We start from the raw sequence: 15,417 nt of genomic DNA, 5'->3' as shown, positions 1-15,417 counted from the left end.
TTATTTATGATGTGCTGTTTCACGTAAATCCAACTGGTAGGCACACTTAACCATGTGGTCTACTTGTTCAAGAGAAATATGTACATTGATGGTTTGCCCTGATTTACTAGGTTACACAACCAAGTAAGTACTAGCAAGGTACAAATGATTCCACAGTAAAGGATTTTCATGGCTCTTATTGGGGATTGAATCATTTAACATGCAAAAGATGGGATTTACTAGTAAATGCATTCCTATGGCTTTGAACCCTTTTGTAAATAAGACCTGGTCAGCGTGTTATTATCATTTAAACGGTGGCCAAATTGAATCTGAGTATATTAATCTGAATGAATGTAGGCCTTATAGAAATGAATTTCAGTCTCAGTTAAGCAGCAGCAGCCATAAATCTGTATAAATCAGGGACTGGGAGAATCCAGAAGTCAGAAAATGCCAGAGTGGAGACTGAGAACTGTGAGCTGGAGGACCGTCAGCAGCAGAAGTCTTTGACGCTGAGGAAAGCATGACCTTGATGACATCCTGATCTGCAACTTCACTACAAAGACTGAACTATAAATTCTAGGTTTTTAAATCAACCCAATATGTGATATTCATCATATCAGCTCTAGCAAACTAAGACAGCTACCCAGAGTCCAAGATGTGGTGAATAATCTGGGTGGATCCCAATTACAGGCTACTGAGAAAAGTCACTGGGATCTGTGCATGGAAATTGCTGGCTATAACGTGTAACTTATACTTTCCCTTGAAGTTTCTTTCACTCATATTTTATTTATTTTAGTTAAACCCTTATGCAAATCTCAAAAGTCTTTCAATTATTCAACTATGTATAATTGACATAATTGTGTAATGTTTAATTATTTGTTCCTTTGCTGGCTTGTTTTCTTTTGCATTCCCAAACAAAATTATTGGCTACAGCAAGAACTGGCATACTGTGATTCCATAGGCCAAATCCTGCACATACTCTATTTTCATATGGCACACAGAATAAAATATTTTTTTACACTACTTGATGGTCATTAAAATACAGTAAGAAGAATTTGCATCAAAACCATATGTGGATCACAGAGTGTAAAGATTAACTATCTGGCAATTCCAGAAAAATGTTTCCCACTCACTGCTCTCTGTGAACAAATTTTGTTTGCTAATTTCACAGATGCATAGATAGCCTTAAGTATAATGCTTGACATATAATATGTACTCGATAAAATTTCAAGATGCTTGAGCATGTGTTTTGTGCACTGGATGAGAATCAGAACAAAATCAACTTCATTCAGAAGTCATGTAGATTAAACACAGATGGTGTAAACATGATTGTGAACACATCTTATGGATATCCATTGCCTGTTTCCATGAAAAATCTCACAGTGGAGTAAGTAAAATAAAATTTGTTGGCACATCTAAAATGGTTCCACTCCTGCTACTTCTATCCACAAAAATACATGTTAGGCTATACTTCAGTAGTTACATGTTTCCTAAGACTCACACTACAAAAAAGTAGAGGCAGAAAAGAATATTGGTTGGTAATACCCTTGGCCACCAGATTGCCTGTGGTCACATTCTTGATCTGTTGCCACTTGCTGTGTGATCTTTGTAAAGTTACTTCATCTTTCTGTGCTCCAACAACTAGGATTGTTCAGATAATTAAATGAATTATTATACATGAGGACTATATAATGCATATTGAAAAGTACCTGGCACATATTTTGTATTTTTAAGCATGCTTATAATTAATACTGTCATCAAAGAAAACAGGAACACAGAAAAGTAAAGAGCTCCAAGGCTAACACAAGTCTTAAAATTCTTCGTCCATTTTGTGTTTGTGTTCTTAGCAACTCATATTACTTAGCTTTATATCAGTTTTTCTTTCTTTCCTTGACATTTGAATATGCTTTCTAGCTGTGACCTGTGCTCCTGCTCTTCAAAACATTTCCAAGGATTTTAAAGACACTCTGGGGTCCAAATCCTAAACTTGCTGCTGATGGATCTAAGCCTTTTTTCATATTATTAATAAGAGAGAGTGTGGGAGAAGGTTAGCAGGGAATCAAGTTTTCTGCAAGGGTGTCAACCTACTCCACACTGGGCAGTAGAGCATTCTAAAAGTGGGTCTCTCTGGGCCTAAAAAGACACGAAAAATCCAATGCGCCAAAACCTGCATATGAAATACTCTGTCATTTTGTAATATCAAATTCCTCAATTCTTTAAAATTTCTTAAAATGATTTATATCATGTGTAAAATGAGTAGAATAAATGTCATGGAAATGTTCTAAAACTTGAAAGCAATCATGCTTGTAAAATTCTTGAATTATTACTTCTTGCATATTATTATTAATTTACTTGTAATTAATGCTTCAGCCATAATATTATATCATTTAATTAATATATCACATGGTAAAAGTGTTCACAAATACCAAATTTGGGGAGATTTGCATTATTTTATAAAGTTTGAGTACATAAATATACTTAGATGATTACACATTATTTTTACTTTATACATTGTGATGATCAATTCTATATCTTTTAACTCAGAATATTTCTTTTTAATCATAGGAGTTATAGAAACCCATTTGGAGACTCAAAAGCCTGAAGTTAAAAAAAAAGTGTGGAGTCTAAAAGTGAAACATTAGATTATTCCACGTTATCAAACAAAACAAAAGAAAAATATGGGAAAAGGCATGAATTCAATAAAGAAGTGAAAGTCTAAAATAACCTGTCATAGGTAGTCTTAAGAAAACAGGAGCTGATATGGAAGAGTAATTTCACGCATATTCCAAAAGCTCTTGCAAGAAGGCTCTGTCATCACCTGGGCCTGAATTAAACATTTTAATAATAGCATTTAAAAAAATAATAGATTTCTAACTGAATAAAAGCTCATATAGAAAAATGAGCATTCTGCCAGGTATCAATCTGAAACCCTAAAATCTCCGAGAGTATAGGGATCATGAAGATGTAAGAAGAGAGAGAACATTTTATTCTAGGGTTCAGGCAACAAACATGAAAATCTCAATTATGAAAACCCATTTATTTTATTATGTTCAAACAAAAATATACATAAATTTGAAACATCTTTGTAAAGTGGATTCTGTAATAAGTTGCTATCCATACACAGTATTTATTAAGTAGGCCCTTTGAACAAGAATATGTGAAAAGTATAGGATGAATGCAAATTACTTTTGCTGAAGAATATGTGAAAAGAATATGATGAATGTAAACATCTTTTCCTCTATTACTGACACCATTAAAACCAGAATTATTTTCAAGTGCCTTCAGTTACAAACACAATGCTCATGGGTACTTATATATGTCCATCATAGATCACACATCACCTATGATACATATCATGTATGTTTTATATATATATATACAAAATCAATGCAGTATAGTGATAAATATTTTCATTCAAAAGTGCGAATCTCAATAGTTGTTTTTTTATTGTGATGCAAACATTCAATTTCTTTACTGCTTATGAATAAAAGAATTTTCCTATTGTCTTCAAAGACAATAGAAATCTTACCTCTTAAAAAGTTTCCATGTGAAGAACAACTAGAAGGAACAGAACCATAAAAGGGAGAAAACACTCAATGGGTCAGGAGAATATTAAAATTGCTAACGTTTATTCTGTGGCATTTTATTGTTATCATGACCCTTTGTTCAAGTTATTCAGTCAACCCTTCCCACATGACAGTGGTTCCATTTGTGACTGTGTAAAAAGACAGAACTAAAGTAGTTAGGGTCCTATAAGTTCACTTTGCTTCCAGGAAAAGAGCAATTCTTATGGCTGCAGATACCTGGCCAGGCTTCAAATACCTGCTCTTCAGTTTTGACATAGCTGCCTTCATCTCTTTGTTCCTTAGAGTATAGATGGCTGGGTTTAAAATGGGAATAAAAATAGTGTAGAACACTGCAAGGACCTTGTCAACTGAATAACCACTGAAGGGCCACATGTAGATGCAGATGCATGGACCAAAGAAAAATATGACAACTGTGATGTGGGCAGTCAGTGTGGAGCAAGCCTTTGCCATGCTGGCAGAGGAGCGTTTCCTGACTGTGGTAAGAATCACAGTGTAGGGCATGACCAGGAGGACAAAAGAACTCATGGAAAGAAAGCCACTGTCTGCAACTATTAGTAGGCTGATGACATACGTGTCTCTGCAGGCCAGCTTGGTCACTAGAGGGAGGTCACAGAAAAAACTATCCACCTGATTGGGACCACAGAAAGGCAGGTTCACAGTAAAGGCCAACTGGCTAAGAGTATGGATGAGGCCAACACCCCATGGGATGAGGACCAATGTAATACACACATGACGGCTCATGATCGTCATGTAGTGGAGAGGTTTGCAAATAGCAACATAGCGGTCAAAGGCCATGGATACAAGGAACACCATTTCACCACCAGCAAAGAGGTGGACAAAAAAAAATCTGGGCTATGCAGGCTTCAAAAGAAATAGTCTTGTGCTCTACCAGAAAATCTGAAATCATTTTTGGGGTAGCAAAGGAGGCAACACATATGTCTATAAAAGAGAGGTTTGTAAGCAGAAAGTACATTGGTGTATGAAGGCAAGCATCTGAGGTCACAGTGAGGATGATGAGAAAGTTGCCCAGCAGGATTCCCATATAAAGGAGTAAAAATATGATGAACAGGAAAGGTTGGAGCTCCTTAGAGCTAGAGAGTCCCAGCAACACAAATTCGGTCACCCGAGAAAGATGTGACTCAATCATCATCATTAAAAGGGATTTATTTTCAGCTACCTGCATAAAACACCAACAGAGATACATCAATTTTCTGAACTTGTTTGATTTCCCAATTCCACTGCAATCCTTAGAATTCTAGTTTCTGCTCGTATCTATAACTGTATTTTCAGGCATTCCTAAGATTTTAAAGGTAACACCTAGTCATTCACAATGAAGCAAATAGAGCCAGAAGCAAACACTGATCCAAAACACTTCAAGAAAAGCAGGGATTTGGTCATGTATTAGTGGGGAGGATTTCAACCAACTGGTCATTCAGTTACCTGAAGCTAAAAAATTAAATCAACTACTTACAAATGAAAATTCATATTGAAAGTGTATTGAAATCTATTCTCACAATCTATAGACACACAACCTGTCATTTTTTGTTGTTGTTGTTCACTAAGTCAAAAAAGAATTCGTAATCAAAGAAAAATTGTGCATGCTACCAGAGAGGAACAAAATTTCACAAAATTAATGTTGAGTAAAAGATTTTAGACACAAAAAAGTACATGCAGTGTGATTCTCTTTCAATAAAAATTCCAAGTCAAGTAAAATTAATCTTTGTTATAAGAAAAGAGTTTGTTATCTTTGTAGGAAGGAAAGGAACAGGAGGGAGTCATGGAAGGGATCTTCTGGAGTGATAGACATGTCCTGGGGCTAGAGGCAGTTGATGGCTTTAATTGGCTTCATAGGAGATCCAGAAAAAATGGAACCTTCTTTTCTTTTCCCTCCTGTTCTTAAGGTCTCCTCTTATGATAAATTTGAAGTTATTTTCTTATTGCTCATAAGACAGTGGGACAACTGGTTTCTTCAAAAATTATCTCCTCCAGAACTCAGTATTAACAGATAATTTCATATTTTATTTTCCAAAGAATTGAGATTTTTCTTCATAGATGAGCATTTAATTGCATCTTTGAGGGTTTTCTTTCTTACACAAAAGGGTTTATGGGTATAACAGGAAGTACTTTTGCCCACTTCTTAGCTCCGAAGTAAAATCTTGTCTGAGGAATAAAATAATAGGTATGATCTTTCGCCCTTTTGTCACAGACTAGCTTGGGGAGCTTGGACAATGCTCTCAAATCAAGACCTCTATTTTGTAGAATGTAAGATGAAAGTGTCGAGCAATAGAAATTCTAAGTTTCTTCCCAATATAAGCCACTTATTTTTTGCTTATTCCTTATACAGGTTTTCAATGTCTACTTTACCCTGAGTAACCAGCTAGGTACCCTTGATAAAGAAATTAGTGTTCTAACTTGCAAACTGAAGATCGTTTAATAATATCTTAACCTTTTGCTCAATTAGATAGATGATGCATTCTTATTTCCCTTCAACCCATGCACAAATCGATCTAGGCCAAGTAAGAGTAGCTTTACCATGTAATAGAAGAATTGTCTTTCTATGCCAATAAGTGTTTCCCTCCTTCTCTAGGATGTGATATGCAATATCATTTTAGTTGCATCAAACATTTTGCAATGTGTTAACATAAGGGATTTTGCCAAAAAAGTGACAAGATTCCCAAGGTAGGAATTTTATATGGAGAGCATTTTTTTCCATAATTACAAGCACAGCAATGTTTATTTTCCATTATTCTAAATTACAGACTTTAAAATAGGCTGAAGTCTGTATTTAAGAATAAGGTTCAAATACATCATGGCCCATAGAGAGAATGTTAGACTGGGATTTAGGAAACTTTGGCTCTACTTCTCCATATCACTAAATAGCTTTATAAAATTTAGGCAAATCACATAAACACCGAAGCAGTCAGTTTTTGTTAAAAAAAAAAAAAGAATTGTCTCTTCTAAATACTAATATTCTATGTCCCTTTTACTTTTGAAAACATGCTCCAAAAGGAGCAAGTCAATTAAATGTTAAGAACCGTGAAATTGGTTGCATTGATGAAAAGAGTATAAGCAATTAAGTGAATAAAATAAGTCTGATTTTAGTAAAGAAATTGAGGTGTCATTCATTCTTCAGTGTCAAGCAGCCATACAACAGTTAACAGACAAGATGGGCTCAGAACCTGAGCAGATTAAAGGCAATATTGGAGGATGATAGCCCATCTCTGATCCTTCTCTCCCATGCCTTATGCTATCTCCATCTATAAAAAAAACAATTTTTCCAAATCCATTCAATAAGGGCCAAAGTTAGAAAACCAAAGACTTTTCAGACTTCACTGTAGCTGGTTATGCTCACTGGAGAGAAAGAGAGAAAGGAGAGAGAGAGAGAGAGAAGAAATCTTGAGATTTTATATCATGTTACATATTGTGTACATTGTCTTATCTCAGGAAAAAACTGTGAGATTTCTGAAAATGTTGTAATTAATTTCTTAATTTCTTAATACAACTTCTGTATTTCCAAAATCTAATGTATAATAAAGTTGATAATTTTCATCTTTCAAAATAAAGAAAACAGCTACAAAGTCATCTTCACACTAACTTTCCAACAATCAATTAAAAAGTGTTATGGACCAGATTGTTGTATTTTTTCTTTTTAATAATTAAGGTAGGCACACTCTAGTAAAAAGGAATAATATTCTTCTACTTACCAGCTTTGAAAATAGAGCTAGACTATCCCCAACACTATTTTCATGGTTAAAATCCTAAATTCAGTAGCATCTGTGTAATGGGAGCATGTAGACTTTAAATATTTACACTCAGTTCCTTGGATGTATGTGCTCAGAACATTGAGCAGTTCTTTGTATTAATGAATCATTTATTCTTTCATTGCTACTGAACTTATGACAAAAAAATGCTTTCAAATCACAAAATGCATCCAAAGAGAATGTCTTCCCCTGATTTAAAATAAAATTTACTTTTTTAAAATTAAATCTTACTAATGCCCACTTCTAAAATGTGTCAATAGAACTCTGAAACTCTAAGCATAGATAATTTTATTGTGCTTTTTATCATTTTAATGCTCAACTTGCTATAGTCCTAGAAGCAAAAAGAATTAAAGGACAACATGTTGACCATTAATCTACTTCATGTAGCTAATCCTCTCTTCATTCCAGTCAAATTTCCAGAGTAGAAATATTTGTTTAGCAAATGGCCAAAATCTCTGAATGAACATGTAAGGCACGTGCAATGATTATAACATACTTCCTTTGTCTTATCATGTTCTTATCGTATAGCAATCCGGCATGCCCCTAAACCAGGGAAGCACGGGAATCCAAGGAAAAGTGGAGAGCAGAAAAGGTAGTTACCTCTTCCAGACGGAGTGTCTAATTTAAGTAAAACAAAAACTGACCCCCCTCGCTTCCTTCTAGTTATCACATTTACAACCAGAAGACAGTTCAATCACTAGTTCTCTATTCCAATCAAATGTGTTCAAAATTCATTTGCAATACTTACACATTGTAGTAATTTCCCTCAGACCTCATTTTCTCTAACATTTCTAAACTTCCCCTTTTCACCTGTGAGTTTTCATACTGAAAATGTTTGTAATTTACTCTTGATGCATTTAATGCATATTAATCTAGTCCCCTGTACTAAACTCAGTTAATGTAATCCCCTCACGTTCTGTCCTGGGGTAGTGTGGACTCTGTTCCTCTTGCTCTTGACCACCAATTGCAATATCTCAAGTTAAGACAATATAAAGCCAAAGTTTTTTTATCCTAATGCCAGGGCACGGGCCTCATTATGGGAGCATGAAGTCATCTGCTGTGGGAGTAATTATGTTTTACACATATTTTTTCCTAGGGACAGATTAATAAAAATGACTTTTTACCAAATAGTCAGTATGGCTGAATATAAAAAGTTACTTGATTTCATTTGAACTTCCAGTCAGCTAATAATTTTTTGAGTTCCCAAATTTCTGGCAAAAAAACAATTACACAATCTTACAAATGATCACCTCGTTTCAGGTGGTTTCTTCCAATCAGAAAGAGCCCACTACTTCCCAAGACAATTTGATCTATTTTTAGTGTGCTCAAATGTTTTTATAATCTCCTGCTCAAAGAAAATTTAAACACTGTTAAATATGATAGTTATTCAAATATTTGAAGGTACTCTCATTTTTTTCTCCCTGTAAAGCCTTCTATTTCTAAGGGGGAAAATAGTCAGTTATTTGTTCAACTAGATTTATAAAATATGTTTTCTAGGTGCCAAAGGATAGACTATCTCCAGAGGTTCTGATATATGTTTTATGGATCATCTTTAAAGGAATTGAGGATGAGATTCTGTAACACCCAGCAAACTCAGCTCTCTCTATATATTTATAAACACAGGATACATGCACAATGGTGTTCTCTGCAGCACTGTTAGAGAGAGAAAGGATAGTGGAAACAACCTAAGTGTCTTTTAATTAGAAAAAGGAGAAATGAATTATAATATTCTATTGCAACATAAGACTACACAGTGATTAAAATTAATAAATGGTATTTTGTGTGAGAACATGACAAGATGAATAATAAATTTTTAAAATGGCAGAATTATTGTGATCACATAATCTAACAACCTATAAATACAGGGAGTCCAGAATAAGAAAAAGGTCCTTTAATCCTGTACAGTTTAATGTAATGCCGGGATACATCCTAAAGTATATTAAGCAGATAATCAAAAAGTATTGGTAAAGTCCCTTAAGGAATGGGAGAAAAAATATTGAAGTATTAAACTTCACTGTCAGGAAAACCCCTGATACTGTGTCAAATTTTAGAAACATCCAAATCAATAGGCTATGCCCATGATCTTGAGGCTTACTTTTGTGAAGCTTACGTATGTAGCAGAGAAGTTTAGACTACCTATAGGAATGACTAAGAGTTACTTCTGGAGGACCTCTTTGTTGCCCATATGTGGTCTCACTCTCTCTAAGCCCAGCTCTGCAAGTGAAATCATTGCCCTCCCCACTACATGGGACATGACAGCCAGGGGTAAAAGTCTCCCTGGCAGGATGACTCCCACGGATGAGTTTGGCCCTGGCACCATGGGATCAACAATTCCATCCTGACCAAAAGGGCGGAAGGAAGTGTAACTAATAAATTATCAGTGGCAGAGAGAGCTCAAATAAAGTTGAGAGGTTACCATAGAGGTTGTGCTTATGCAAGCTTCAGTCAGACATGGTTACCTCTCATGGACCAACCAGGATCCGCAACCAGAATCATTACAGCCAGCCCTAAAGAGCATCTAGAGCAATATATGAGATTCCACAAGGGTTCCATATACTAGAGCAACTTTCCAGAAACCTACAGCCTCTAGAAGGGTCCTTGGACCAGATAAGTCCTGAAACTTAGAGGGTCAAGCCTCTCCAGAACATCAGATAATTCCATCTCTCTCTACCTCATATTATTGATGGACCCTTCATCATGAAAACATTAGAATGGCCATAGCCCAAATACTCCTAAAGATAGGGATAGAAAGACCAAAGGTAATGGTGGAGTTATACAGAGAAGATAACAAATCACAGAATACAGAGAAGGTTAACAAATGAATATGAATGCTGAATAATTAAATTAATACTTCTTTTGGTCTCCAGTATCTTGGAGCAGCTAGAAGTAAAAACCTAAAATTGTGGAATTATAACCCATGTCAAACTTTGAAATATGTTCTACAACTAATTGTGGCTCTGTGCTTTGAAATTTACTGCTTTTTGTATGTACGCTATTTTTCACAAAAAATAAGAAAGAAAAAATCAATTGTGGTGACATTTTAAAAAATATTTTCTAAATATTTAAAATAATATTTAAATAAAAGAATTTTAAAAAATATTTAAGCCCTCTAGTCTCTTATATTCTGGAGCAGCTAGAAGGAAAAACTTGAGAGGATTGTATAGTAGCCCACGACATACTCTGGAATCTGTTCTGTAACTACATGTTGAAGAGTGCTTTGAAAACTCTTGCTTTTTTATTTCTTTGCTTTCTATATATGTTACACTATACAATAAAAAAGTTTAAAAAAAGAATTATTGCAATCACATTTTCACAAACCAAATAAAAATATGTATATATCTTTATGAAATTAAAGTTTAAAAACACCCAGGGGTAGAATACATACCAAATTTAAACAGTATTGAAAGGCAGACAAGGGAATAGATCAAGAAATAAATGAAACAGACTTCACTTGCATCAGTATTTGTAGTATTACAAATTTGTAATATTTGTAAAGGTTTGAAGCAACTATGGTAAAAATGACAACATTTCCTATATGTGGGGGTAAATGCAGGAAATTATTTTAAAAATTTTCACTTATGCTTTTCTTTATGTCCTAAACATTTTGCCCTAAAATAGAACTTCATACTATTCTGTATGGTGTATGGCTTATAGACACCTATCTGTATGCATTTGCTAAAACTCATAGAGGCTGTTTTTTTTAAACTCATAAAAAATTTAACTCATGAGATTTAACTTTAATATTTGCAAATGTAACAAACAATGAACAAGCAGACAAGAAAAACATCAACTAGTTATTGATATATCCCGGGATGGAGTGATGGTGATGGCAGTTACAGATAAGTGAGAAAGGAAAGCTAGGATGATTCCTTTAATGCTGGATTAGAGTTGCAGACATCAATATAAACTCATGTTTAGCTTAATATAGATATAGAATCAATTATAGATGTGTGTATACTTGTGTTAGTATCCATACATATATTGCCTTGCTCTGTCTGCTGAGAGGGCTGTTGTTTTCTGTTGATTTAGCAGCGGGGATCAACCTGAAAGAACATATAGGGAAAAACCCAGTATTGATTGCCCCTCAACAACCCTATAAATGGGACTAATTGAAATTCTAAGGAAAGGGGAATTAAACATGAGGGTGGTCAGTCCAATACCATTTATTATGGTAATGAATGTAGAGAGCTGTAACTACCTTGCAATGGACAGCAAGATTGCAAAAAATTCACTCAAGTATGTCCATATCCTTGACTTCTTGATAGGCTGTATCTGGTTGAAAAATGATGGTAGCTAAGTGCCAGGAGCTAACCTGCAAGACTTGGGAAAACATCCTAGTATGTATACTTTTTACAAAAGAAGATGGATTCAGAGTAGGCTGTGCTCAAGGTTATTACAACCAAAGCTCACATGTTCCCAGGATGATTTGGGAGGGGATGTCAAAGTAGGAGGACAGGTGTGGCATCAAACCTCAGTCAGGTAGGAAATGCTGTATGTATCAAGCTAGGTCCTAGGAACAATGAGACCCAAGTAGCAAGGAGCACACACAGTGCCCAGATATTGGTTTCTAAACAGCAGTCCTAATGAAGGAGATCCCTGGAGGAATGGCCAGTTTTGGGACTCGACCAGAGAACACAAGATTACCCTGGAACTTTTTATAGTGCAGAAAACTGAAATATAATATGCAAAAAAATAAAATATGGAGAAATGTCAAAGGGACAAAGAAGCCAATGTGAGAAAGCACCCAATAACCAAAACTGGAAAACTTGGACTAAAGTAAACAATGCAACATTGGATTAATTACAAGGAATAAGTAAAAATCCACAATTCCATGCTGCATACATAAATAATTGGATGATGAAATAAATGGGAGGTAAGGGATGTACCTTCTTTAGAGAAAATTCAGATAATTTATGTAGTTACTTCCCATTCAAAGAGGTGGAACTTAATTCCAAATTCCCTTGAATGTGGACTGCACTTAATGACTTATTTCCAAAAGTAGAATATAGCTTATAGGACAAGAGAAACAGTAACTTCACAGATGAAAAACCAAAAACATAACTTTGGTTAGGTAATTGTGTTAGAATTATCTGTGATAATTTATGATGACAGATTGTACATTTGATATGATGTCATGAGAAGGCCCTTCACATTTATTATATTTTATCCAAAAGCCTCAACCTCGGTGTAACCATCAGAAAAAAAAATCTGTAAAATTCACATTTAGAGGTATTTTGTAGGATATATAACCAATACTCTCCAAAACTTTCAAGATTATAGAAAACCATGAAAGACTGAAAATTTATTACTGACCAAAGACGGCTAAGGAAACATGACACTTAATTGTAATGCAGAATCCTAGATGGAATACTTGAGCAAGAAAGGGCCTCATAAATACTTACAGAAAACCTGTAAAATACAAATAAGGTCTAGAATCTGGTTTATGTTACCAATATTGAATTCTTACTCTGACAAATATAGCATAGAAATGTAAGACGTTAACACTAAGAGATGCTGGAGAATAAATTAACTCCCTGTAATTCTTTGTAACTTTTAAGTCAATCTAAAACAATTCTAAAATAAGAATTATTTTTAAGAAGTTTATTAGAAAATGAATGTATGAGGATAGGTAGAAAAATCTTAAAGCAAAGTATGATCAGTAAGTAGTACTAAGGATACTGAAATATATAAGAAAAGTGCCTAACTGAAATATTTTGACACTAAGACAAATATTAATCAGTCCAATAAGTAGAAGAGAACAGCACTCAGAAACAGAACCAAATACTATGAAGATAGTTTGCAATAATGGAGACATTATTGATAACTTAAGGAAGTATAGGCTATTCAATAAGTGGATTTGATGAGAAGAGATGAATTTGTATTTGTACAACAGTCTTAAAACCAAAGTGAAAGACATATGGATAAAATATTTTTTAGAAAGCCTACAAAGCAAAAAAGAAAGCTACAAAAAACTTCATGAACTATATGATTAAAATCTTGTTGCTGGCCACTCTTATTAAGCAAAATAATAAAGACCATAATGGTAACATTGATCTATTTAACTGCATATACTTTTTTACATTCTGTATATGTTTTAAAAAAATAGTCAATATGGAATAAATATAGCAAACTGAAAATATTTACACCTTATGACTGACAAATAGTTCTAATTCCTTATAATTGAAAATTCTATTACAAATGAGAATGAATAACCATTAATAACCATTTTATAAAATAAGCAAATCATATATATAAACACTACACAGAAGCAGACATACCTTCCAAACGATCAGTAACATAAGAAAATTATTTCCAACTCAGTCATAAATACAAACGTGCTAAGTTTAAAAATAATGATAACTCTTTACGTTATAGATTGACAAAACTTCAAAATAATTAGGTAGGATTTGGGGAACATATACTTTGATTCACTGTTACTGAAAGTCTAACTAGAAGCACCATTACCAAAGGGCAAATTTCATGTGTTGATTAATATCTTTACAGTATTCATGAATATTCATGAAATATTCTTATTTCAAAAAATAAAAATACCCAATTAAAAACCTCCTTCATATTCAAATAAATGAAAAAAATGAAGAAAAATGACTTTCTTTTTTGCCAATTAAGAAGTTGACAAAATGACCAAACAAAAGGTAAGCTGCCCAGAATTTGCCTTGGTAAGACATTTGATAAAAATGGAAAGGCACAGAGATTAGCATGGTTGTTGCACACCGTTAATGGTAATTGATGAACCATTATATATGTCTTAATGAAAATGGGCATCAAAGACATTTGTGACACTGTGAAAAAACTAGCTAATATGTACTTGAAGTCTGAGAAGAAGGAAACAGAAAAAGTAGCATTTGTTGAAGAGATTCTGGCTGAGAGTTTTAAAAAACTGTGGTATAATCAAGAAACAGTTTTAACAATTTCCCTATAAGCCATTAGCAAAATAAGCATAAAATTATAGTAAAAACTTTTGAAAACAAACAGAAAGAAAACTCTAGAATGCGCTCTAAGGGTAAAAAGATGCATTCTCTTCAAAGCAACAGAATAAAACTGTCAGCTGTCATTGACAGGACTAGAAGATAGATGACAGTGGCAGAACTTCAAAAAGCTAAAGTAAATTAATACTAAACCAGAATTTGATTCCCAATGAATATTTATTTTAATCTGAAAATGAAATAAAGACAAAAACAGAAAAATTAAAAATGAGGAAATTTTGTCAACAGGAGACCCATATTAAAGGAAAACTTAAAGATTGTTTTTCAGGAAGGAGTTAAAATAACCCAAGTAGAGTTACCGGAAAGAAGAAAAAGGTGAAAAGCAACAGAACAGGTAAATATGTAAATAAATGTAAATGAATATTGATTATATAAAATGAAAACAGTATATTCTGATGTGCTGGTTATGCCAATATTGTAGTTAACAACAAAAATAGCACATAATTTAGGAAGGAATAATTGAAATTCAAATGTTTTAAAGCCACTGCGTTTTCTGAAAATACATAAAAGTACAAATTTAGGTACTTCTAAATTTAGAATTTGCAGAGTCAAGGAATGGTATTTTAATTTCCAGCAAGCAACATGAAGAATAGAAAAACAATTCATAATTACCCAGATATCAGAGGGTAATAGTGAAACTAAAAAGACTCAATCATAAGAAAAAAGAGAAGACTGAAAAGACATAGCAGTCAGTGAAAATAGAAATCAGATGGAAAGAAATAGATAGCAACCAAATATGCAAAAACAAAAAAAGAATACAAACTGCCATTAAAAGATATAGTGTTAAGATGGATTTTTAAGAAAGTCAACAATACACTGATTTCAAGAGACATATTTAAATTTAAGGATACGGAAATGTTGCAGATGTATGATAGAAAAATGCTAAACCATCACCACAATGACTAAAAAGAGAAGCCAAAAAGTTAGTATAACCGTATTAATATCAGGGAAATTAAACTTTGTGGGGAAAATATTATTAGAGATAAAAAGGGACATCAATAAAAGACCTAATTTATTTGAACACAGTAATTCTGTTGTATCCTTCCATCCACTGCCTCAAAAATATATACAGCAAGAAGGAGTTAA

The 15,417-nt window shown here is 33.7% G+C and overlaps 1 pseudogene; it reads right to left on the bottom strand.

The window, feature by feature from the left end:
• Positions 1 to 3,737: 3,737 nt before the first annotated feature.
• On the bottom strand, positions 3,738 to 4,749 carry LOC143655020 (olfactory receptor 4K15-like; annotated as a pseudogene).
• Positions 4,750 to 15,417: the final 10,668 nt, after the last annotated feature.

Source organism: Tamandua tetradactyla, chromosome 14, assembly GCF_023851605.1.
Source record: "Tamandua tetradactyla isolate mTamTet1 chromosome 14, mTamTet1.pri, whole genome shotgun sequence".
Lineage (NCBI taxonomy): Eukaryota > Metazoa > Chordata > Mammalia > Pilosa > Myrmecophagidae > Tamandua > Tamandua tetradactyla.
The sequence above is the reverse complement of the archived record's forward strand: the minus strand, read 5'-3'. Positions and strand labels throughout refer to the sequence as shown.